The sequence below is a fragment of the Equus quagga genome, chromosome 15 (assembly GCF_021613505.1).
Source record: "Equus quagga isolate Etosha38 chromosome 15, UCLA_HA_Equagga_1.0, whole genome shotgun sequence".
Classification (NCBI taxonomy): domain Eukaryota; kingdom Metazoa; phylum Chordata; class Mammalia; order Perissodactyla; family Equidae; genus Equus; species Equus quagga.
In genome coordinates this window covers 82,791,844-82,818,749 of record NC_060281.1, presented here as the reverse complement: position 1 = coordinate 82,818,749, position 26,906 = coordinate 82,791,844, and positions in this window count along the sequence as shown.

Below are 26,906 nucleotides of genomic sequence, written 5' to 3'. Positions count from 1 at the left end.
GGGGACCACCCTGGAGTCTGTCCACCATGGCCTTGGAAACCTTTCCTCCATTGAAGAGATTGAAATCCTTGGTCACCGGTTCAAATAACTTGCTATTTGTTTAAAAAAAAATTATATGGTTTGACTAAAATTTATACTTTGGATAATGAAAAAGAATTAGTCCTATCAACACAGGACACAGGGGAATAGAGGCTGCAGTGAGGCTGCACGCCCAGGCTCAAGGGGGATGGTTAATGGAGTAACACAATTACACGTGGGGATGCAGTCCATGGGGATTGTGCCCCGAAGTACCCAGCCTAAACACTGCCTTGGTTCGTGACAGAGTGACAATTGGTCATGGTGCAGCCTATTCTGCAGGCACCAGAAGCCCAGGGTGTTATGGGCAGTTGAAACCTCAGCTTTACTCTACACTGGCCCAGGGACCTTAGGCAAATGGCTTGACTGCCTCCCTCTCCCCAGGCCTCTGATTTTTTATTCAGAAAGTGGGAGCAATAACAGGCTTTTCAGAAGGATCTGAGATAATCCATATACCAGAACATCCAATGATGCATGCAACAGTATTTTATGCTACAATGGCTAAAATAAAAAATACAGACAAAACCAAGTGTTGACGAGGATGCAGAATGCATGGAGCTCTTACACATCGTTGGTCTAAGTGTATGTTGGTTTGACCATTTGGAAAACTGCTTGACAGTATCCACTAAAACTAAATCTATGTTTATCATGTGACCAAGGAATTTTACTCCAAGATGTATGTATCCTACAGAAATGAGTGCTTATGTATACCAAAAAACTGCACAAATGCTCACAGCCCAAACAGAAACAGCCCAGCTGTGTACTAGCAATTGAATGGATAAATTGTGGCATAGTCATGCAATGGAATACTACACAGCAATGAAAAAGCACAGATAACGGCAGCGTGCAGCAACATGGATAAATCATGTAAACATGCTGTTGAGTGAAAGAAGCCAGACACAAAAGAATGCACATAGGGTATGCAACCACTTTTGAAATTGAAAACACAATCGAAAAACAGGCAGAATTAACTGATGCTGATAGTGGTCAGAATGCTGGTTACCTAGGCAGGGATTACCTGGGAGCTGGAGTGGAGGAGGGGGCCTCCTGGGGGCTGGACATGTTTTCTATATTGATCTAGTTGTTATTTACCTGATCTAAGTTGGTAAAAGTAAAGTGTTTGATGTCAACCCTCGGCTCCAGTCCCTAACCCCTCTGGGCTGCCTTGACTGCCCTACCCTGGGCATCAGGAGAGAGGGCATCCATCTTTGCCCAGTCCGAGGTTTCATCTGCACACTGACCTGGACCAGTGAATCAACACGGGCGTGCAACTCTGTAATTCATTACCTGCGCCAACTTGATCCGACGCCGATGGAGATGCGCAGCCTGCATCCTGCCTGGCCTTCTCAAACACAAAACAGATGCCTCTCCTTCCTCTGCTCACTCACTTCCCCCACGGGGGATCTTGCCCACAGCATCTCACAGGGGACCCTAGGAACTCTGCACATCTGCTTCTTCTCATCATCTTGTGACGGTGACACTGGCGAGATTTCCTGCCCTGAGCCCCCATATTTAGACCCTGAGCGCCCTTTCTGGTAAAAACCCTGCTGCTGGTTTTCTTCCAGGGGCATGCAAACCGTCTCACGCTCTGTGACCACAAGCATGTCCTTGGCAGGTGTTTCCCCTTCCACGTCTTACTGACGCCAGCAGGTGTTAAAACGACTCGTTTCCGTCATGTTTGTCTCTGGGCAGGACCTTTGCCAGAGGGCTGCTTTCTCTCCCATCTGTCTACTCCTTTCTACCATGTTATTAGACCTCATTTTTTTTTCTTTTACTCTCCATCACTTAGCACAGTGTAAGCACTCAGTCAATGGGAGCGATGATCACGCCTTGACGCACGTGAGCCTGGCAGTCCCTAGAGAAGTGAGCCCCACAGTGGAGCAGAAAGGCCCCGGGCAGACCCGGCACACCTTTGCTGAATTCACCCTCGAAATGCTCCGACGCTCTCCACTCTGAGTCAAGCTGTGACAGCCAACTTTCTGATGGATTGCATTTCCTTCTGTGATTCCTTGATTGCAAGAGGAGATAACCCAGATTGGTGTTTTTTAAGCTGTGACTCAAGGCCAATTTGTAGGTCACGAAACACATTTAGACAGAGGCAAGCAGCATGTTAAAGTGATGAAGTCAAATAGAACAGGATAAAAATCATCAGAGTGAGTCACACAGTTTCAAGCAGCATTTTGGGAAACATTTGTTTCAGAGGTGCGTGTGAGCGTGTGTGCACGTGTGTGTGTGCAAGCGTGTGTGTATGATGTGTGTTACCGGGCCGCTCTATAAAATGTACTTCTTACCATAAGTCACTATCAGAGACTTTGAAAGTCCCGGAGCCAGATGATGAATCCACCAACATTCTGGTCATTGCAAAGGTATATTAATAAGTTGACGTCACTCAAGTGAACTACAAAATTGAGTCCCTAAGCCAGAGGCCGGTCCCTGGTCTGTGGTTGCTCCCACCAAGACACATCCACCCCGTAGGAAACTCTGCCCACTTTATGCAGACGTGGAAATTACAACCACAATGATCAATGCAAATCGTGTTAGGTGAAGAGGCTCTTGGAATCCTTGGGTGGATAATAAGCATTTTCGAGAACAGGCTTTGAGAGCGTGGACTTTTAAGAAATGGGTCACTCAGAAGAGGATCCTTTATGAGGCCATCATGACTGCTGTGTGATTTGAGGCAAGACACTTAACCTCTCTGGGCTTTCACTTTTTTGACAGTGAAACAAGGAGTAAGCAGGGCCAGGAGGGAGCAGGAGAAACATAACCTTTGCTGTTTTCTCTTTATACTTCTGTGTTGCTTGCTTTCCACTAAGGAGATGTTGCTTTCGTAACCCTAACACACAAGATTTAAAGTTGGTCTAAAAGGAGACCGTGGGGCTAGACTGTGATTTCTCAACATTGAGAACTCATCTCCCGTTCTAACAAAATGGGAACTATATGTCCTTGAGCCACCTTGGCTGGCTTTGTTCTGCCCCATGCCAGCCTTGGACCAGACTCAGGCCATCTCTAAGGAAGAAGGGAAATGAGGGAGAGGGGAGGGCGGGAAGAAAAGGAAAGAGGCAGCGCCAACGTGAATACACGGCCGAGGGGTGTGGGTTTTCCTGAAGATCCCGTGGAGATGCGGAGGGGCGGTTACACCACACATCACACAGCCACACTGCCCCCAACCCCTCTGGGGCCCTGTGTGCTCTTTCTCCCTCTTCCTTGAGTACGGGGGCCGTGTCTCTCTTGCTCTCCTCCCCGTCCCTCTCTGCCGCATTATTCTGCTGGCCATGTGGTCATGCCGGGAACCACGTTTTGCAGCCTGCCTTCCTCTGTGGGGTTCTGGGTTAGAGTTGTCCCAAAGTGAAGTCGTGCAGGACCGGGGAGACCCGAGTGAAGCTGGAGCTGTGGCTCTGCAGGCCGTCCCCGGTGAGGAGCCGTGAGAGGCAGACGGGTGCCAAGGTGCCCGCAGCTTCCAGTCTGGCCTCGGTCTCCCCTGCCCGGCGCCCAGCTCTCCCTTGGTTCTGCCGGTGACGTCGAGTCCATCTAGACACTCAGCTGCAAATTCAGACAGGCGGCACCATGGACTTCTCCAGACGTCCGTGGACTTCTCCGCCAGCGCCTTTCCCGGGCCCCCTGCTCAAGCTGGACTCCAGGCTTCTGGATGTGCCCGCAAGCTTCGGCTCATTGACTTCACCAGAGTTCGTTAGTGACTTCTGTTCATCCTCAACGCCCTTTTAGGGACCTGCACTTCCCCAGCTCCTTCCGCAAAACTGTGTGTTCTGATTCCAGTAATGCAGGCTGTATTCCACAACACTGCATGGTTCTGCTTCCCCAGCTGGCCTCTCAGGGACACACCCAGGTTCGGGCTCCCCAGCCTCAAAGACAGGTGGAGATGTCAGTGAAGAGCTACATGCTATGGGACCTCGAAACTTGGATAAGGAGTGTGGATGGATTCCTGAGGGTACTAGGGAGCCATTGAATGTGTTATGCAGGCACATGGCATGGCTAGATTTTTTTTAACTTTTTTTTTTCCTTTTCTTTTCTTTTTTGGTCAAGAAGATTGACCCTGAGCTAAAATTTGTTGCCAATCTTCCACTTTTTCTTTTTTTCCTCCCCAAAGCCCCAGTGCATAGTTGTATATCCTAGAAGGTCATTCTAGTTCTGCTATGTGGGATGCCGCCACAGAATGGCTTGATGAGCGGTGTGTAGTTCTGTGCCCAGGATTCAAACCAGTGAACCCCAGGCTGCCAAAGCAGAGCGCATGAACTTAAACACTCAGCCACGGGGCCAGCCCTGTGGGTAGATTTTTGTTTTCAAAACAAACTGCTGTGAAGAGAATGGAGTAAAGGGGAGCCAGAGAGGCTGTGGGGAGACCAGTGGACCATGATATGTCCCCAAGTATTTATTTTTATCTGTATAGCTGGAGCAGTTGTTCGATGAAAGTTAAACTTTAATGATGGCATGAAAGGTAACAAGTCACTCGTCAAGCAAATACTTCATATTTCTGGGCCACAGCCCCTCAGTGAAATGTGGAGGATCCCCTCTTTTTCCATCCAGGATCCAGCATGGAAACCAGAACTTAAGAACTCCCTGAAATAGTGACAACTTGGATCAGATAAACCAAATGAACCAGAAAAGATGGATAAGGAACAGTGAGATGACAGACAGGAGGGGGTACTTCAGACAAGAGCCACACGGCAGCCCCAGGGACCGAGTTTATAGAGGCTGGTTCATCAGCAACAGTAGGAAAATGTTCAAAAGGAGGAAAAATAGAAGAAAAAGAAAATCTTGGTCTCCCTTGCCTTCAACCACCGCCATTTCAGCTCCATTCGCACTTCCTTCAGCTCGTCAGGAACAGGCTGTGTGCACAGCAATTTCCAGAACAGTTTTCTGAGGCTCTAACTCAATATGACATTATCTTTCTGAGAATTAAGCCCGAATAGAAGCACCTACATTTTTCCTTATCTGCTAGGAGAAGAGAAAAAAAAAGAGAGAGAGAGAGAAATGAGGAAGAGAAAGGTGGATGTTGACTGTATATTCTGGTTTCAGTTTAAATCAAAAAAAGACGTGGCTGCCTTGAACGTCATTCTTTCGAATTTCTGCTTTGGCATCGACATTCAGTAACAGCGTGTGATGGAGAAGGGTCCCCCGAACCTAGAGGGGCATGTGAATCAAGCCAGCAGCACGGAGAGGCGGGGGGAAGTTACCCAACAGCCCGAAGAAGAACCATTTTCATTTCTTCTGAAATTAAGGGAACTATCTGTATTCCCACCTCCTACGAGGAAGTGGGAAGAAATGAGCATGCTGAGCGGCAATAACCCGAAGTGTCCTTTTGTTGCCTGACGTGGACGCCCTCAGATTGCAGCCTGGAGGAGAAGCTCCTGTGCGTGATAAAGGCTCCGAGAGCAGAGACCCCAAACATCAGGCAGGAATTAAGTGCTATGTGCGATGAAGCTTCTAATGTCAGTTTTATTATTTTTTGGATGAAAACACTTCCTTCTTTTGTCTCTCCCTGTGTCACCCCATTTCTCTCTCTCTCTCTGTCTCTGTCTCTCTTGTTCGTCCCATTCCTTTTAGAAATACTCTGAAGAACTTGAACAGCATTCCCAAACAATAGCCTGCCCCCTGCTGCCTTTCGACTTGCCCTCTCTCCCTCCCGTAAATCCCCAGTCCCCCCATGGTGACAACATCATGACTCCCTTCCATTCCCTCCCCTCTGCAAAGCACACTGCTGCCTCCTTTTGGCTTCTAGGGATCTGACTATTTTTTACGCAGTGCCAGCCTGTGTCGGGCACCATGCCAGGTGCTGGAGACACGGGGGCACCAGAATGGGTGAGGGCCATGCCCTCAAAGAACTCTTATTCAAACAGAAGACAGAACTAGCAGGTGAATACATGAAGCTGATACCATTAAGTTGTAAAAAGTGCTGTGAAGGAGCTAAAGGTGATTTGTCAAGAGGGCCAGAGAGGGAGGCTCCCTCTAGCTGGGTGGTCAGGGAAGGTCTCTCTGAGGAGGAATTGAGATCTGGGTAGATGTCTGAAGGAAGAGAAGCTAGAATAGCACTTTAGACAAAGGAAATGGCAAGTGCAAAGGTCCTGGGGCAGGAATGAGCTCAGAGAATTACAATTCAGTGAGCTGAGGAGGATGGGTGGGAGTACAGTGCATAAGATCAGCTGGGCAGGGGCCAGGTCATATAGAGTCATATAGAACCTGTTAAGAGCGATGGGGAGGCACGGAGGGGTTTTGCCCATGTGTGGTCAGGTCTGTATTTCCGTTATGGGATATTCACCATCTTTTTGCCTGAAGTCTCCAAATAATTAGACTCTCCATGGTTATCGAGATGAACAGATACTTCTATGTATAGATTACTATAGACACTTTAAGTGCTAGGAATTTATACTGGGCCTCATAAACTCTATATTTTAGAGCCAGAACTAGTTTCTGAAGATAGTCTATTTTAATGGCATTTAATATTTTACATTTTCTGATTAATTTTTTATTTGATTATAAAAGTGATAAATGCTGAATCCATTGATAATAGTTTGGGTATGAGTAATGAAAACGGAACTTATCAGCTTAAACCATAAAAATTATCCATGGACCTTTGTTGGACTTCAAAGTCCAAGAGTATGTCAGCTTCAGGCAAGGCCTGATCTAGCTGCTTGACAATGATGCCAAGGACCCGCTCTTTTCATTGTTCTATTCTGTCGTCCATAGTGTAAGTGTCCTCCTAGGGCTGGCTCTCTTTATAACTGTCGGATGGCTGCCTGCGTCTCCCATGGCTATAATGTTCCTAGTTAAAGTCTAACAAAGGAGAGCCACAGTCATTATTTCAACCTGCCGAGCTAAGAGCCTGAGATTAAATTTGGACGAGTATAGGTCATGCGCCCACCCCTGAACCGATCGCTGTCGTTAGGAGAATGCAAGGACCTCATTGGCTTGGCCTAGGTCACATTTTCTACACCTGGAGCCCAGGGAGTGGAGTTACCTTTTCCAGAAGCAACTCAGCTAAGAGTAGAGAAGAGATGATTTCCCTACGGCAAAAATCAGTCATCCTGACAAAGTCGGGAATGGCTGGTGGACGGCTGAAACAGACCACTTGTCAAAAATGAACACTCACATACATAAATCCTCTAGAAGTTATAGTTTTCTGAGTTAACTGGAAGGAGACATCCTCAACAGATCCTACTAATGGCCACCAGGAGGGAGAATTATATTAGCCATGATGCTTCAACAGCTATAACAAATACATCCGAATCTCAGTGACTCAACACAACGCTTCGTCAAAGTGGTCCAGCGTAGCGTGGGTTGGAGGGCGTCTTGCTCCACAGTCATTCTTGCCTCCGATGGCTCCCCCGCACCGAGGGCCTTGGAGACTTTTTCTGGATTTTCTGCATCCAGATGAGGAAAGGGAGAACACACAGAGAAGGCAAACCCACCTGTAACTGCCTTTGCCCAAAGGTCACACGTGACACGTTTGGTCTCATTCCATTGGCTGGATGTGGTCACGTGGTCCCATCTAGCCAAAGGATTGCTGGGAAATGTAGTCCAGCGGGTGCTCAGGTAGAGGGGAACATGGCTGTTGAAAGGTGCACTAACACCTTCCCAACAGCATGCCATGGATCACAGCTTCTCGGAATCTCTGTGGTTTTTTTGTGTGCTCATACTGGAAAGTTCCGAGACCACAGCAACACCTTCATTTGAGGTTTTTATAAGCAATGCACAAAAGAAATGCATAGTGAAATGTGGTAGGTTACTGTTCAGAATGATCCATTCCCTTTCTCGTCTCCACTAAAAGGATGGAGACGATTTCTCCACCCCTTGACACCGTTAGGCCACGTGACTTGCTTTGGCCACTAGAATAAGGTGGAGGTGACTGAGTGGTAATTCTGACCCTCGTAGTTTTCTCCTGCCCTTCTGTGCTTCTGCTGTTGCCACTGGAAGAACATTCTGGGCTAGTGTGTTGGTACCAGAAGAAGGATGAGAGCTACACGGAGCAGAGCCACCCCAGATGGGTCTCCCTAGGTTGCCTGGCCTGACGGCCAGCACTCAGCTTTGTGAGCAAGCCCAGCTGAGGTCAGCAGAGCCACCTGGCCAAGCTCACCTCTGTCACTCAACCCCAAGAAACCTGGAAACCCATAAGCAAAATAAGTGTTTCTTCTCGAACGCCGCCGAAATGTTGTGGTTGTTCATTCTACAGCAATAAGCCAATATGGCGGAGCTTCTCAAGCTTGCAGAGGTCATCACGTTTTCTCAGGTTATTGTCCACGGAAGACGATGTGAGGCAGGAAGACGTCACAGAATGCTGTGAGGAGGCACTGAAGCGTCAGGCACTGGGGGAAATGCTCCGGACTCTGCTGAAGATAATACATTCCGAGAGACCCCTCATGGCCAAGGATGGAACTCAGAGCCGTGGTCAACTTCATCACCCATGGCCTGAATCCAGGCTGCAAGCCCCACGCATCAGTCAGAAGGGGCTGGAATCGAGACAGAAAGCAGCCTCCCCCGTGCCCAGAACCGTGAAGCACTCATGTCTAGAAATCACCTAGTCATTTTGCTAAGAGAGGAGCCAAGACAGGTAGAAATGGAGCTGGGAGAGGTTCAGACACCAAGAGCAGGGAGGGACTGCAGACTGAAGGCCCCCATTCTGAACAAGAGAAAATAATCGGAGAAAGGATTCAACTTCCAGGTGGAAAGGAGGAACACACCACACCACAAATACAGAACCAGCACGTAGCCCCCAGATCTTGATGTCTGATACCGTCTCCAATGAAAAGGGCCCGGGGATCCCTGGAGAAATGGCTGATTCTGGGACCGGGATAGGAAATCTACCAGCTGAGCCTGGAGGATCTCCCAGGGCCAGAAAGCAAGAAAGCGCTGAAGAAAAAACAACACGCACACACCGTCTGAGATGTGACGGGGGCATAGCAAACGAGAGCAGGAGCCGACTGAAAGAGCCCCCAGTGGCCGAAGCTGGAATGACTGGAGCAAAAAGCGAATAAGGAGTATTGGATTATAACACAAAGTATAAAACAAACATCCATGAGTCTATACTGATATAAATAAGTGATTAAGTGAATAAATGGAAGAATAGAGGAATTCCAAAGAATGTATGTAGCTACTCTACTCTCGAGGAGATGGAGCCTGGCTCCCCACTACCTAAGTGTGGGCTATGCAGAGTGACTTCCTTCCAAAGGGATCAGGGGACAGTAAATTAATTTACCGTGGAGAGACACTACTCAACCGATCGACGTTGTCACGTTGTAGGAGGCATCCTTGATCGGATGTGATGAGAACAGCACTTTATCTCCGTGGTCTCTCTCCCAGAGCCCATCCCTCCAGTCGAGTCATGAGAAAGACACCAGACAGATCCCAGTTGAGGAGCGTTCTACATGGCTGACCAGTACCCCCCAACTCTGTCAAGGTCATCAACACAAAGAAAGCCTGTGACATTGTCACAGCCAAGAGGAGCCTAAGGAGACATGGAGAGTGAACGGAATGTGGTCTTCATCCTGGATGGGATCCTGGGACAGAAGAAGGACATTAGGTAAAAATTAAGACAATTTGATTAAAATATGGACTTTAGTTAATAATATGTCAGTATTGGTTCATTACTTTGGGCAAATTTACCATAGAAATGTAAACTATGATTCACATTAATAATAGAGGCAACTGGGTGTTATATTAGAACTCTTTGTACTATCCTCACAATTTGTCTGTAAATCTAAATCTAATCTCAGATTCAAAGTTTATTTAAAAAATAATAGAACCAGGGTGTCCCTTGAGGATAAAGGAGGAAGTTCGAGCATAGGTTTTAAAGTCACGTTGCCTCCCTTTTATCAACTGTGTGACCCTGTGGAAGTCACTCAACTTCCCCGTGTTTCAACTTCTTCATCACCACAATGTGATGACCGGGGTTTCTTCCTCACGGGATGGGGCAAGCTGTAAAGGAGGTCATGTACACAAGCCCATGGGGCACACAGCGAACACTCACTTGTGGCTTTCATCATCATTGTTATTCTTTTTCAGTAGGGAAAATAAATCAGGAAAATCTTCTTTTCCAAACCAACAATAAATAAGGCAATAATTGCCCCCAGAGAGTTGTGCATGCTGAAAATACAAAATCTTTTTAATCATCGTTGACATAAATGTGTAAATATGAGAGTGATGGTGGAGGGGTCAAAACTCCTATTGGCTCACGGCTCTTTCTTCCTTCCTGCTCTTGTCATAGCATCAGTTTAGACAGAGCTGGCTGCCCGGTCCCACTGACTTGAAGCGAGGCTGTGGTTTGCTTTGGCCAATGGCCTGGGAGCAGAGGAGACACCAGCAGAGGTTTTAAATATACTTGTGTGTGTGACTTGGCATCTTGCATATTTTCCATCACCGTGAGAGGAGTGTGCCCCAGTTAGCCACTGCTCCTTCATCCTGGTCCCAGCGTGAGAGACACAGGGAGCTGCCCCAGATCCAAGCCCAATGAACGCTGGCTGATACCCAGACCCACGGGAGAGGGAGAAATAGATGGCGCTTGTTGTGAACCGCTGAGGTCTGGGGGTTGCTATGCAGCATCATCACAGCAAGAGTGGACTCCAAGAGCATCATTACAGAAACATTTGGGCATCATCCATGTTTCTCCTCTTTTGCTTTATGTTAGCTCAATGAAGGCGAGTTTGTCCTTCTAGGAAAAGCAAGCAATACCCCTCCAATGCGGACCACCAGAGTGGAAAGAGAGTTGATCTCACAGACACAGTTTATGTCTTGCGCTGCCGGAGAATTTCTGTCACAGTCTTTTCTTGGAATACTTCCATTTCTCATTTATTATTTTTTCTTTATAGTTATTAATCATCTAAGCTGTGGCTATTTATAGAGTGGCCATTCTGCGTTAAACAGAGCAGACACTTCATGAAAATAATCCCCAGACCCCACGATGCCCCTATAAAATTTGTTTGATTGTCGCCGATTAACAGAGAGGGAAGCAAATGTCCGGAGAGCCTGATTGAGTCACACAGCTGGTGAGCAACAGCCCTCAGGCTCGAGCATACGTCTTGGTTTTCCACGATCTTTTTTTTCTGTATTACGATGATTTTTAAAGTGGACGTGCATTTTGAAAGTGGACACCTGGAATTAAGGGCTGGCGTCAGAAATGAACAGCTAATGTCAGGTTTAAAGACACTGGCAGCCTCGTGAGGGAGATGCCTTTACATAAGAAGTCTTCTCTGAGAGCCTCAAGTCACCACCTAGTCTAACAGTGAGTGTTTATCGAGCACCTGTTACGTGCCAGGTGTGTCGCGTGGTGCAGATTGCGCGGCATCCCGTGGTAAGGAGTTTTGTTCTGAAGTCATAGGGATCCACAGAAAAGTTTTAAGCTATGAGGGACCAGTAAAAATGCTATTGCAGGAGTCCAGGAAAAAATGGTGACCTGGCCTGGGCGACAGTGAATCAAAAGACATTTAGGAGGTCAAGTCAATATGGCTGGCGCACGGGGCATGGAAGGGGAGAGGAGAAAGAAATGATAAAGATGACTCCGGCATGTCTGCTCGGGCCACTGAGTGACTAGTGGTGCCATTTCCTTAGACAGGGGGCCCTGGGGGAGGAATTGATCTCTCTGTTTATTTGAGAGGGAGATGGTGAATTCAGCTTTAGACCGGTTGAGTTACAGGTGGATGCGTGAGAGATTCAAGAGGGGGTGTCTGGAGGCAATCGGACGTATAGATCTGAAGTGCAAACCTCTGTTTACTTCTGTTCAAATAAGATCAGCCCCACTCAAATCAAGGAAATGTTCAAGTCTTGACTTTTCAGGGAAAGTTTACCACTGATGTGTTTGGAATAGCCATGCAGCTTTGGGGTCTGGTGTGTTAAGAAGAACCCTGATACTTCTGTCCTAGGATACCTCACTAAATGAGAACCCCCATGGAGGTGTTTCTCTTCCCTAAGCATTTCATGATGGAAAATTTCAAATGTATACAAAAGCGGAAAAAAATAATACGCCCATCTACCCATCGTGGAAATCCAACAGCCATCGTTCATGGTCATTCTTGTTTCATCTCCATCTACCTACTCCCCTCCCCGCAAATGGATCATTTGAGGCAAATACCAGACGTTATATCATTTCATGTACATTTCAGTGTCATCTGTAAAAGATAGGAATCTTCTCTCTTTTAAAAAAAATAACCGCAATATCATTATTACTCCTAAAAACTTAGTAATTCATGCACATTAGCAAAAATCCCATCAGTGTTCACATTTTCCTGGTTGTCTCTCCAACCTCCACATTTTTTTTTACAGCTGTTTTGATTGAGTCACAATTCAAACAAGGTCCACACATTTGGTTGATGTCTCTTTAGTTTCCTTTATCTATAACTTCTCCCTCCCTCTTTGTTTTTTATTTCCCTTGCAATTTATTTAGCAAAAAACTAGGTCATCTGCTCCATAGGGTTTGTCAATCTGGATTTTGTTGGTTGCATCCATGTGGTGTCTTTTAATATGTTCCTGTAAATTGGTCATTAGATGTAGAGTTTTGATCTGATTCAGGTCTGAGGTTTTGGTGAGAATATTTCCTAGTTACTTGAAGTATTCCATCAGAAGCCACATTAAGTCTGGTCGTCTCTTATTGGAGGATATTAGCAGCCAGCGATGAACACTACCTAGACTGATTATTTTCTTGGACGTTTACAAAATGGTGCCATTCTGATTCTGTTACTCCTTCTTCCTTTATTAATTGGATTGCTTCTACAGAGAAAACTTTTCTTCATTGACTACTTGATTACCTGAAGACATAGTTCCTACAGGAAAGGTAACATAATTGCTTGATTCTTTTATTTTCTAATTTTCAGAATAGTGATTTGGTTCTTTAGTGTCCACCAAAAAGGGCCAATGAGCTTTCGGGTTTTTTGTTTGTTTGTTTTGTATTGTTTTTAGTATCATCATGAACTTATTCACGGACCTTAATATATTTGATGTGTCTCAACGCATTTGCAGTAATTGTTTTTTTTTTTTTTTTTGAGGAAGATTAGCCCTGAACTAACATCTGCCACCACTCCTCCTCTTTTTGCTGAGGGAGACTGGCCCTGAGCTAACATCCTTGCCCATCTTCCTCTACTTTATATGTGGGACGCCTGTCACAGCATGGCATGCCAAGCGGTGCCATGTCTGCACCCAGGATCCGAACCAGCGAACCCTGGGGCTCCAAAGCGGAACGTGTGATCTTAACCGCTGCGCCCCCGGGCCGGCCCCAGTAATTGCTCTTTTAGAAGCTCAAGGAGTCCATCTTTTGCCAGTGGGAACCGGGGTTTGGTCCTGACTCTTCTGACACAACCAAAGTCATCTTTGATGGCTTCCTTGATGTCTGATGTAACAGGATGTTCCCGGCTCATCTTGTATGTTTACTGCCGCTGTTCTGGAATTGGCAATTTCTCCAAGGAACTCTGGTTCCTTTTACCAGAAAATTGTTCTTGGAGAACACAGTCTGGGTCATTACTATTGGGTTGATCATTGTTTCTGGGGATTACAGTGACCAAACCTGGGAGGTACAAAAATTTTGAGAGAGAAAATACATCGTGTGTTCATACTATTTACATTTCAAATTTAGGCTTACAAGGCTGTGTTCCCTTGGTTGATTTTGTATTTTTATGTGTTTTCCCTTAGGCTGAAAATCTTAGTTCCTAACAACATTAACATAAGAACTTCTTCACTTTACCCATTAATGCAAGAATGTATTAATATAAAAATGTACCTAAAATAGTTTTGAAATAATACCCATGGTGTTACTAATAGTATGATTAATGAAAATGATTTAAGTATTTTGGGAGTGGTTTTGTTTGTGGTTTTTTAGTTCTTTTTTGTCTTTGGGGTATTTCCCTCTAAATTGCTGAGTTTTAAAGTCTCTTGCATGCGGTTCAGTCACCAAGTCAACACTCAGTTATATTTATTTGTTTCATTTCCTTTTGACTTTAAAGAATTGCTTTTCATTTTCATTTTGGCCTTTTATAATTATAAAAGAAATGTACATGGTTTCCAAGTGAAATCTACAAAACAAGATATTTTCAGATATTAGTATTTTTAAACGTGTCATCCACACTTTAGACAGCTTTTTATTATCTGGAAAATCTTCGATTACAAAGGAGAGAAATAATGCTAAGTGTCAGTCAGACTCTTAGAAATGATGGGGTATTTTTTTTTCCTATGAAAAGAAAAATATTCAACTCTGCAACTTGGAACCGTTCTTGTTTCCCCCAACGAGGGCCTGTCTGTCAGCTCTCCACGGTTTCAAAGCCCCACAGCCTGAGTGAAAACACAATGTCATCACGATTACTGAGATCTAGTCAATGTCAAGGTTTTTCCATGCGCGTGAAGCTTCCTTTTGACAAGAATGCTTTTCAGAAAATCTTTATTCCCTTTGGGATTTTTTTCCCCCTTAAGGCTTTTGTAATTAACGTGACAACACAAATCCAGCCATGTCTGGAACTTCCTTCCACAAATGCACAGATAGAATGTTCTAAGCATCAAATGGTGAACTTGCTCGAAAACAATCCAGCTCGAAGCCTTGACCTCATCAGCGAGTGCTCTCCCCTGCTCTCCCCTCGTGGCTAGTTGTCTCTCTCTCCTGTTGACTCTGTTGCTTGGGGTCTCGGGATCCAGCCCTCCCTCACCCTTCTACCTGGCCGCATTCCTCTGCCAGCATCTTCCCTGATGGACGAGGGCAGCAGCCTAGCTCCCTGCCCTGAGACCCCCCCCCCACCTCCAACCACTCCCAGTACAGCCACCAAAACAATCTTTCCAGAAAATCACAAATCCCATAGTCTTAAACTCCCGCTTAAAAATTGTTGATGGCTTCTCCTCAATGAAGGAACAAAATCCAAAATGCTTAGCATGGGATAAGCAACTTTCATAATCTTGTCCCAAACTCATTTTCTGCTGGTCCGTGGAACCCCCCCCTCCCCCCCACCATGCTCTTCCCACCTCACGTTCTCAGAGCATGCCATGCATTTTCACTCCTCTCTGCCTTTGCTCATGTTGTTTCTCTGCCTGGATGTCCTTCCTCCACATCTCCACCTAACCAACTCCTACTCATCCTCTAGCACCCAGTTAGTTTAAGAGTCACTTCACCTCTCAATATTTCTCATCTCCCCACCTCCAAACCCAAACTAATCTTTTCCTCCTACCTGCTTCTGTTACACTGTTATCAGGTTTTCGGTATTTATCTTCCATAACAGGGAAGGGTTCATTACTTCTCTCTCACGGGGAACAGTTGTAAGCCGACAAATTAGACAGATAACCTACATGAAACAGACAAATTCCTAGAAACACACAAACGGCCAGAACAGACTCAAGAAGAAAAAGAATATTTAAATAGACCTACAATAGATTGAATCAGTGATGAAAAATCTCCCAACAGAGAAAAGCTCAGGACCGAATAATTTCACTGGTGAATTCTATCGAACATTTAAAGAAGAACTGACTCCACTCCTTCCCAAACTTCTCTAACAGACAGAAGAGGGAGGAACCCTTCCTGATTCATTCTGTAAAGCCAGCATTATCGTGATACCAAAGCCAGACAAAGACATCACAGGAAAACTTTACACTCATTTCTTATAATAAGACGTAAGTACTTAAGTCATGAGTGATGGAGAATCTTAAGTTTTTGCTTTTTCATACGCTACACAAATTCTCTCCCCAGGGTTCCCATGACAGTTTGAGTAAAATGCTCATTTCTCATTAACAGAGTGTGTAGTTAGAGCTTCGTTTGTTTAAGATTGAACCTAAGTGCTGAGTTGGCTTTAAGACGTGCTCAACATAAGAGCAGAGTTTCTCATGAGGACTTGCTCATGTTTAAACTGCAAGCATAAGGCTCGATGCACTAGTTAGAAGGCTTTTAGTTGCAAGAAACAGAACCCCGGCTTAAAATGACAGGAAGAACAAAAGGAATGTGTCAATTCATATAAATGAAAATTGGACAAATTCTAGCTTCAGGAACAGCTTGATCAGGGTGCCAACTCCATTTCTCTGCAATTGTCTTGATTCTGCCTTCTTCCGCAAGGTTTAGTCTTCATCCTCACTTTTATTATGGTCACAAAGTGGCTGGAACAGTCCCATACATCACATATTCCTGAAGAAAACAGAACGCTTCTTTCTCTCAACCACCAAACAAAATTCTGGGTTTCACTCTATTTGAATCAACTTGGGTCGCCTGCCCACCTCTGAAACAATTGCCACTGCCAAGGGAACTGTCACATTCTGACTGACTTAAGCTAGGGTTGTGGGCTCATCTCTGAGACAACCTTGTGTGAGAGTAGGACTTTCTTTTTTTTATATCTTTCAGTCTGTTTAAATATTTTTCCAGCTCTGTGGAGATATAGTGGACCTATAACATGACATAAGTATGTTCTATTGATGGATAACATTGTGCCACGTGGTTAGATGCATGCATGTATTGTGAAATGTTTAGCACGATAAGGTTAACTAACACATCTTTCACTTCCCATCAGGACCATTTTGTTGTCGTTGCTGTTATGGTGAGAACATTAAAGGTCTATTCTCATGGCATCTTTGAAGCACACAGGACGATATCAACTACAGTCACCACGCTGCACCTTAGCTCCTCAGTACTTGCTAACCTCATAACTGGAAGTCTGCATCCTTTGACCAATATCTCCCCGTTTCCCCCACTTCTCAGCCCCTGGCAACCACCACTCTGGAGAGGAGGATTTCCTGATTGGCTTAGCCATCATGGGGGCGGGCCAACCTCTGGAACTGGGAATGGAGTCACCATGCCCTAAATTACACACCGACCATGCACTGGGGGTTGGGTCAATCCCCTTAGAATCACATCACCTCAACCTTCGGGGAGCAGACGCACGGATGCTGTGAACACATCAGTGACGTGTTCTGAGTGCGGATTTAAAAAGTGCCTTTCACTCTGGCCTTTGACCCTCCCAGGCAGCATTAAACTCTTCTTGCTCCCTCTCCAGCGAGCGCGGGTGTCTCCACAACTTTTCTTTGCTTGCTATGTTTTCTCAGGGACTCCAAAAACTACCAAAAAGCTATCATGGATCTGAACATTATTTAGAAGCAAACAGCCTTGGTTTGGGGCACACCCTTGACCATACACAGCTGTCCGCCTTGTGCCTTCTGCTCCTCTTGTCAGGCAGGGTAGCACCACGGTTAGGAATTTGCACTCTGGAAGGGGCTGCCTGATTTTGTACACTGGTTCTGCCATACACCAGCTGTGGCCCTTGGGTAATTAACCTTTCTGAGCCTCGGTTTCCTCATCTGTAAGATGGAGATGCTAGGAGCACATCGGTCACAGAGTAGCTGCGAGGATCAAATGCCGTGGTGATGTGCGATGCCTGCCTCAGTGCCTGCTACCTAGTAAATGCTCCATAAATGTGGTGATGCTGATGGTGATGATGACACGTGACTGGCTATGGCTCTTGCTTCGTCCTTCCCAGCGAAATGGAGCCGGATGCCACAAAATGTGACCTTTTCCATGGGTCGAATAACAAAATCGAAGGGTAACGTATTCTACACATCTGCTGCTTGGCAACAATTTATAGAACCACAAGCATTTAAGCCCAAGGGACACAAAATCTGAAGCTGGCATCTACGTAACACTGTTATTATAAAAATAAATTCCAAAAAGGAAATGGGGGCCAAATGTTGAATAAGGGATTGTAGCCTTGAGGTGTTGAAACATTAATAGTGAATTATTAATAGCAATAATTCATAACATTGATATTAAAATGTTAAAGAGTTCCTTCCAGAAGGGTGGCATGCACCCTGTTTCACAAACAGGCAGCATCGTCTGCAATAGGGGACCCTCAGTAGTCGGCAAATACGAAGACGCTGGAAATCGTGGATTCGATTTACAAAGGCATCCAGCTTCCCGTGAAGCGATGTCTCCCTCCCACCCCATTCAAACCGAAATCCAATTTTAAAAACTCCTGGTCCACCTGGATTCTATTCCCCTTTTCTCTTCCTCCCTCCACTCGCTGAAGGAGAAGCACATTAAATCCACGTTCCAGATACCACTGCTGTCAGCAGGCACCTTCCAGAAATGAAGACGGGGTTTCAAAGAGACGTCTGCACTCTATGTTCGTTGCAGCATTATTCACAGTCGCCAGGGTGTGGAAACAACCTCAGCGCCCATCAAGAGGAATGGATAAAGAAGATGTGAGGGGCCGGCCCCGTGACCGAGCGGTTAGGTTTGCGCCCTCTGCTGTGTCGGCCCAGGGTTTCACTGGTTCGAGTCCTGGGCGCAGACGTGGTACCGCTCATCAAGCCATGCTGAGGCGGTGTCCCACATGCCACAACTAGAAGGACCCACAACTAAAATATACAACTATGTCCTGGGGGGTTTTGAGGAGAAGAATAAAAAAAAAAGAAGATTGGCAACAGATGTTAGCTCAGGTGCCAATCTTAAAAAATAAAAGTTGTAATACACAATGGAATATTATTCAGCCCTGAGAAAGAAGGAAATCTTGCCATTTGCGACAACATGGATGGATCCTGAGGGCATTATTCTAGTGAAATGAGTCAGACAGAGACAGATAAATACTGCCTGGTGTCACTTATATGTGGAATCTAAAAAAAAAGTCAAATTCATAGAAACAAAAAGCAGAAAAGTGGTTTCCAGGAGCAGGAGGTGGGGAAACAGGGAGAGGTTGGTACAAGGGTACTAACTTTCAGCTATAAGATGAATAAGATCTGAGGAGCTAACACAGAACATGGTGGCTATAGTGATAACACCGTATTGTATAAGTGAAACGTGCTAAGAGAGCAGAACTTAAATGTTCTCACCAAGAAAAAAAAACAGGTAATTATCCGAGATGATGAATGTGTTAATTAACCAGAAGGGAGGAATCCTTTCACAATGTATCACTTTGTACACTTTGAATATCTTAGGATTTTATGAGTCAATTATACCTCAATAAAGCCAAAAAACAAGGCACACCCGCTCCACCTTTGCTATATCACACAGATTTAGTTTTTGTGGTCATTACGGGGACGTCTGCTTTAAAGAAATAAATCAGGTTCCAAAAGTCTCGGGAGGATGCAGACACTTGGAGCAGCAATTCTCAAGATGTGGAAGCTACTAGAATCCTCTGAGTGGGCAGAGAAGGGAGAGGAAGATTCGTTAAAAATGCAGATTCCTGGCCCCACCCCTGAGACCTGGCATGTCCGGGGTGGAGCCTGAGAATCTGCATTTTGCACCGGCTTCTTGGCCGACTCCGAAGCAGGCGTGGCTGAATCTGGAAGCTCAGAGAATCGGACCCTTCCAATTGAAGACACGCACAACGGACACCTCGTGTATTTATTTTGTGGGGATAACATAGAGTGTGTGTGTTGTAGACTGAATGCTTGTGTCCCCCCAAATTCTTATGTAGAAGCCCTAACCCCCAAGGTGATACTATTTGGAAGTGGGGCCTTTGGGAGGCAATTAGGTTTAGATGAGGTCATGAGGGTGGGACCCCTATGATGGCATTAGAACGCTTATAAGAAGAAGAGACCAGAGCACTCTCTCTCTCCTCTTTTTTTTTTTTTTTTTTGGTGAGGAAGATTGGCCCTGAGCTAACATCTGTTGCCAATCTTCCTCTATTTTGTATGTGGGATGCTGCCACAGTGTGGCTTAATGAATGTTGTGTAGGTCCATGCCTGGGATCCGAACCTGTGAACCCTGGGCCGCCAAAGAGGAGCATGGGAATTTAACCACTGCACCACCAGCCCAGCCCCAGAGCACTCTCTGTGTATTGTGTAAAGACACAGCGCGAAGACAGCCAGGAGGAGGGCCCTCACCAGAGAACTGAATCAGCCAGCACCTGATCTTGGACTTCGCAGCCTCCAGAACTGTGAGGAATAAACTCCTACCGTTTCAGCCTCCCAGTCTCTGGTATTTTCTTACAGCAGCCCAAGCTACCTAAGACAGCCTGTGAGCGTGTGAGTGTGGGTGTGTGATACAAAAAGAACCTCAGTCAGCTGAAATCTGCCACTGGTTCAGGTCACCCATCCACCAAAGATGGAAGCTCAGGCCAGCCGGTGCTGTCAGAGATCATCATTTGCTGGTTTTAAGTAAAATCTCTTCTCTAAAACTCATGAGTATAAAAACTCATGAAGATATTAATGTGTTGGAATTGCTTCTGCACTTGGCACTTTATAGAGGAAAGCTTCCTTACCTGTGGGTATAAGTGGTGGTAAATAAGCAAATCTCCCCATTGGCTCCACCCGACCTCAGCTCTTACAATGCCCTCTGCAGCCAAGTGTTTGAGCCCATCTCCAGGGCTGTCTTCAGAGGGCTTACAAATATGGTTGGCATGTTCCCTGTGGAGTGGGCGGGGATTGCTGCCCAGCCCGAGTTCCCTGTCTTGTGGGGTCCTGCAGTCTCCATCTTTGGGTCTCCATGGAGGTCCTGGATTTCTCCAAGTGGCGGCATCGGGGGCGCACACCTCTCCCCCTCCTCCTGGTGGTCGGCGGGTCCTGTAGCAGGGTCCCGTGTGTCAGAGAGGTTGTGTGGAACCCCTGTCGGCTTTCATGTTCTTCCATCCCTTCTCTGGGCCCAGAGCTGGTCCACGGACTGGGCTGACGTCAGAGACCAGAGCTGGTTGTCACCCTCCTCTGGGACTCACTTATGCCCTCTGGCTCCGAGACGTGGGATGTAAGCCAAGCTTGTCCTGATGGACCCCTGTTCCTCTGTTCCTCATGCCCAGAGACTCCTGGCTGTACCCAGAGGCTGCCTCACCCATCATCAGAACTGCCTGGGCACGGCTGAGGCCTCGGCCGTGAGGACGGCACCCGCGAGGATGCCTCGGTGTGTCTGACACCCTCCTGGGGGAGCAGAGGGGCTGGCCATTGCGCCTTGACTTCTTTGAGCTACTGTGACCGCATCTGTGAAATGGGCGATGCTCCCAACGTCTCGGGGAGGGCTCCCCAGGGGATCCACCAAGATAAACGACTTGAATACGCACGGGGAGACCTCATATTCTTCAGGGTGACTTCGGCCAGCGCACTAGTGCCCTGTAGCCTTATAAATACTTACAAGTGTCCCCTAGGTCACTTCTGATCATCTAACACGCCTGTTTTCCCCAAGAGACGCTGTGCTCTGGGCACACAGGTAACGTGCCTCATTCATATTTGTATTTTCAGTCCCCAACCCAAGCTTAGTGCAGAGCAGACGAAAATCAATTGCTCAGTCAATCAAAGCTGACATTTATAGTGACATACTGCACACCGGGTTATACACCAAGCACTTTCTATTCATTATGTCATCGAATCGTCACAGCGGTCTCACAACGTAGAGACTAATTTTCTTCCCACATAAGCAAACGGAGGCCTGGAGAGGGCTAGCAATTTGCCCAAGGTCTCTCAGCAATGGGGTAGCGGAGCTGGGATCTGAACCCGCGTCTCTCTTTTCTTTCTCAATCAAACATGCTCCCTAGAGGCAGGTACCATCTCTCTTTGAACCCACAACTTATGACATAATCCTTCCCAGGATCTGGGACATGCCACACGAATGTTTGACTGACTAAATGAAGAAACACAGAAGGATGACAGCTAGCTAGCAAGTGAGATGGATAGAAAGATGATAGATAAATAAATAGATGATGGATAGATAGATTTAGATAGACATCACCAGTCTTGGTGAAAATTATGCCAGCGCAGGAGCTATATCTTGGACCCTTTCTGAGGCTCAGAAATCTGTCACAGAGCTGAGCACACAGTAAACGTTTTACACGCGCTTACGGGACTAAGTAAACTTACGTGTTCAATGTGAAAGCAAAGGATGCTGTAATGATGCTCTTGCGTCTGACTTGGGAACATCTCTAACATCTTCTGATGTCCCTGCAGCATAAAGGCCATGCAGGATCAACAACGAGGCGAGGTCCCCGTGGTTTCCTTGCTGATGGCCCCAGATGTAGCCTGTTCCATCTTCCCCAGGTCAGGTTCCATTACAGACCAGCGGAAGCTTGTGCATCTTCAGAAACCAGAGCCTGGAGGACAGCAGACTTCAGAAGCTTCATTTCCTGAGGACCAGTAATCCAGGGGGCGGGGGAAGGGCATGTGACCAGGGACCCTCTCATTATCAACATGGGCGAGCATATAGGAGTCCTTCAGTGCGACCCTATTCAATGGATCATCACAAACAAGGCTCACCTGTTAGATCTTGGTTAAAAGGATTTGATTTTAGCAATTGCCCAAAAATCTCATTATGAGGCCATTTCGCCTGGAAGGGCAGCCCCGTAGCACATCCCAAGAGTAGTATGTTGTGGAAAGCGCCCCGGACTTGAGTTAAGATGCCTGCATCTTAATGCCAGCTTTGCCACTAATGCGCTGTGTGACCTGGAGCCCAGGGACTCAGTTTCCCTCTATTTAACAAGAGAGTTTAAAACAAGTGAGTTCCTCGCTGACTCTGAATCTAGGCTTCTATTTAGGATTTCGGAGGGGGAAGGAGCGAGGGGAGCGTAGAAAGAAGGAGGCAGCCATGTGCTGGAATGGGTCTGGACCAGCTTATGAGAACCATCTGTGCTCATCTCTTCCCAACTCCAAATTCTGTGACGTCATATCAAAAGCCTGAAATTGACCGTGACGGGAAGATTTATATCACAGAAATTGGCTAATGCTAAATCAGAGCTTTTTTTTTTCTTTTTTGAGAGCCATACGCTAAACATTTACCAGCACACCTCTGGAAGGGAGCCGATACTTATTGAGCACCCACTGTACACCAGGCACTTTATGAAGACTATCTATCTCGTCTAGCCCTCACAACCACGTGACAAACTCTGTGAGGCTCAGAGAGATTCAGTGACTTGCCCAACGTCACCCAGCGATTAGGAGATGAGGCTGATATTCAAACCCAGGACTGACGGAATCGAAACGCCATGAGCTTTTTCCACCACCACTCTCACCTCTGCACTGGGAAAGCCAGATGTGATAAGAAGCTGCAAATATAGCTGGGTCACAGCCCTGAAAGGTGCTCTGAGCACGGGGGGATGTTGGGTAGTAGAAATGCTACTTCTTCTTGTTTCTCTGCCCAACAAAAATCCTACAATATTCTCAACTTCCCTTGAGATTTTCCAGCACACACGGTCAATACTCAGTTAGCCTGGACTCCACTTTTTCCATTGTGCTCTTCTAACGGCTTCACATTACATGAACTTCCAGCCAAACTATTTGGAGCGTTTGCCAAAAGTTAATTTAAGGAGATTACTTGAGTGTTGAAGGTCAATAACCTCATAAGTTTACTACTGTGCTAAACTGTTGGGTATACGTATCATGAGCCAATTGGGGGACATTTCCACGCTGTTTAACCACAGGTAAACCCTGCGTTTCCATCATGGACATCGCTATTGCTAGAAGGTTCTACATAAGCTAATTCAGGGTCATATATGCAATTTCCTGCAGGCACACCGCCTCCTCGGTTCATTACTGGTTTATTTCTCCAAAGACCTCTCTTCTGTCTCCTTCCCTAAGAGGAAATAGCTCTGGACCGGGTCTGTGAAAGCAACCCAGCAGAAACAAACGATGGGATCCAGTATCAAAGACGTCTCGAAGAAATGTCTCAAATAAAAGCAACATGCCCTTATTGAGATAAATTGAGTGCCCAGCACAGTGGTTTTTTTTTTTTTAGTGATCCACGTACTGTTAAGGCCACTCTGGCCTCTGCCACTTATTCAGATGGGATTGAGCTGAGCTTCCTGACTTTCCTATAACCACAAGGATGCCCTTCTCTACACGATCAACTCTAATCTATGGCAGACATTCAACGACTTTCTGGTGGAAATAGCCCTGTAATAAATCAGACTCTCTCTGGAAGGATCTCTCTGGACCCTTCCTGGGAACGCAATTGAGCAGCATGAATTTCCCTTGCAGCCTGACTCCCCGTCCCCTACAGCAATACCATGGAGCTCAAGGAGCCCCAGTTAAGTATGCGTGGGCAGAAAACCACATCACCTGGATTCTCCCCCAGCCAGTGCGGCTGGAGGCTTCATTCCCGCCCTCAGCCTCCGAGTCCGAGGGTTTTAGAGAGAAGCGATCTCCGCTCCTTGGTAACCAGCGTGGAAATATTCAGGAAGGAGCATTTCTGCCTGAAAGGTGTGCGGCCTGTGGCTGAGCAGAGCCATGTGCACCCTACAGCTGGAGAGTAAATAGCAGGAATCGGAATGGGTTTTGTCCGTGACTTGAGGGGAGATGTAACCAACTCACCCCCATTCTGATCCGGACCTCAGATTTCCTGTCTGCGAAGTGTGGGAGGTGGGCTTAACCAGGGGTGGAAAAATCGAATGATTTCAGGGGCAGGTGAGGCAGGTAAAGTAAATGAGCCCAGAGAGCTGGACTCAGAACTTAGGAAACCAGAGAGTGCACGGCTCACCCAAAAGAAAACCCGCAACAATATCAACGATAATAAAAATAATAGTAATGATAGTCACCATGATTGAACACTGATCATTGCAGGCACTTGTCCTACTCTTTACATGTACTAATGTGTGTGCTTCGTGTAACACCCTTATAAGGTAGATCTCATCTCCATTTTACAAATGAGGAAACTGAGGCACAGAGATGTTCAGCAACTTGCCCAGAGTCACACAGCTGATAAGTGAAAAAGAATCCTCTGTGGGTAAGACTTTGGAACACGTTGCCAGTTTTCTGCAAAATCCGTCCAGCTCCCACATCTAAAGCTCTGTGGAAAGCAGGGTCTGCACATAGTAACTGATAAGTTGGTCGAATCAATATCTAGGGGTCAAATGTTAGGTAACGAGTGGCATTGATTGGGCAATTATTTCCCAGGCTCCAGGTTAAGCACCGCCAGCTCTTCCTCCAAGAATCTGCCTAAGCTCGTTTTACGGGAGATTAACATGAAGGTTCAGTAGATTGACTGCACCAAGGTCACAGAGCTAGGAAACCACGGACCCAGGGTTTAACTCCAGGCTGAAATACGAAATAGACTTGAGCCCACTTGGGCCCCCACCTCCTGTTTTTGTGAGTAAGTTTGTATGGGGACAGAGCCATGCTCATTCACTTACATATTTTCTGTGGCTGCTTTCCTGCCACATCCGCAGAACTGGGTCGTTATAACAGAGACAGAATGGCCCGCAGAGCCTGAACTGTTTACTGTCTGGTCCTTTACAGAAAAAGTTTGCTGACCCCGGGGACTAGAAATGCAAAGGGATGGGGAGGGGGCAGGACCAGAGGAAAGTGACGGAGCCAGGAGGCCCTGCGAAGGCTTTAGCAGGGTCGGCGTGTGTGTGTCGGGGGGTCAGCGATGGCATTTTTACTAGGTGGGTCAATAAAAAGAGAAGGGGTTCAACATTTGGACAAACAGGCAAGAGAACGTCAGATGTGGAGGAAAAGCGAGCCGGATCGCAGTCATTCTGGGCAATCCATGGCATTTCTAAAAGGCCGGTTTCTAATTGAGTCAGATCCTGGGCTGATTTGGAAGATGTTTTTCTGTTCGCTCAGCTAATCAATGCTTTGTTCACCAGGAGAAGGAGCCCGGCGATGGAGCATGCTGGCGTTCAAGGGAGGGAAACCGGGTCTCAGATGGGGAGGTCTTTTCTTTCCTTCCCTCAAACACCTGCTGGGTATCAGGCCTCAGGCAGACCACCGGATAGGGAAGGAGGGCAGGGCCTGTGGAAAAATGAGGAATGTATAGAGAAGGTGATACGAGCCTCTTCACCTCAAGCTCGTGTGCCCGGTGACAATCAGCCAGTCACTGAGACATCAGCACTTGGAGGTGGAGAAAGCTTTATTTAAATTGGCCAAAATGAGAAGGCAGAGGACAGGTTCTCTCAAATCTGCCTCAACCAAGAAGAAAGCAAGGGGTCTTTACAGAGCTAAGGGGCTCGGGAGGAGGAGTTTTGGAGAAACAAAGGGGAAATCCGTGTTTCTTTCACTCCAGATAAGCCCTTTGGGCAATCAGACTTCTGGGTGTCCACGGCAGCTGGGGGCTGGTTGTCTGGTGGTCTTAACTTCCTTGAAGGCATTCTTTTTCTTCTGCAAAACAAGCTCATAAATCTTCGTGACCCTTGAGTCACCCCTCAGGTTAAACAAGAAAACAGCTAATTAACAAGATTAAGTTCTTTTCATCTGTGTCTGTGTTGAGAGCAAGGCTGAAGGGTAATCCTGTCCTTATTTAATATTCACAGTTACCCTTAGGCACCTGGCTTCAAAGGGGGAAAAGGAAATGAGAGAGAGAGAAACAGAAGCAGAGCCAAAGGAAAAACGAGCAGGAAGGGAGATGTCCAGAGATATAGAAATACAGAGGAAAGAAGGATAAGAGAGACAATGAAATGAAAAAGATATATGGAAGTTTGAGCTGTGAGCTTCCTAGTAAATAATTATCTGTCATTGTTTCCCCTTGCAATGTCGCTCAGCCATTGTTCACAGATCTTCAACCACTCTAAATCCTTAAGTATTCAGAGTCTAGGGTCTACTTGGTTCTAAATGAGGGAAATTCATCTCTGACTTGTCATTGAGAGTCCAGAACTCCTTGCCTGATGGGGTGGGTAAAGTTAAACTTGGACATGCAACCAGCCCATAAGTAGAAAGTTTCGCACCATGGGCATTCAGAAAAAGAATTAAAAGAGCTTAATAGTCTAAGGAGATAAGATTTACAGTGAAAGAACAGTGTACGGTGGTGCGGAATCACAGACTGTCGGCGCTGGAAGAGACCAAGTGATGATGCTGGTGATGATGGTGAGATGGGACGCTGATAATGCAGCAGCAAACTACCATTATTGGTTTAACATGTGCCAGGCACTATGCTAGTTGCTTTGCCAGCCTCGTCTCTGAATCCTCCCAACAACCCCGTGAGAGGTACTGCTATTATCTCCACCTCTCAGAGTTAAAAAGGGAGCTTCTGA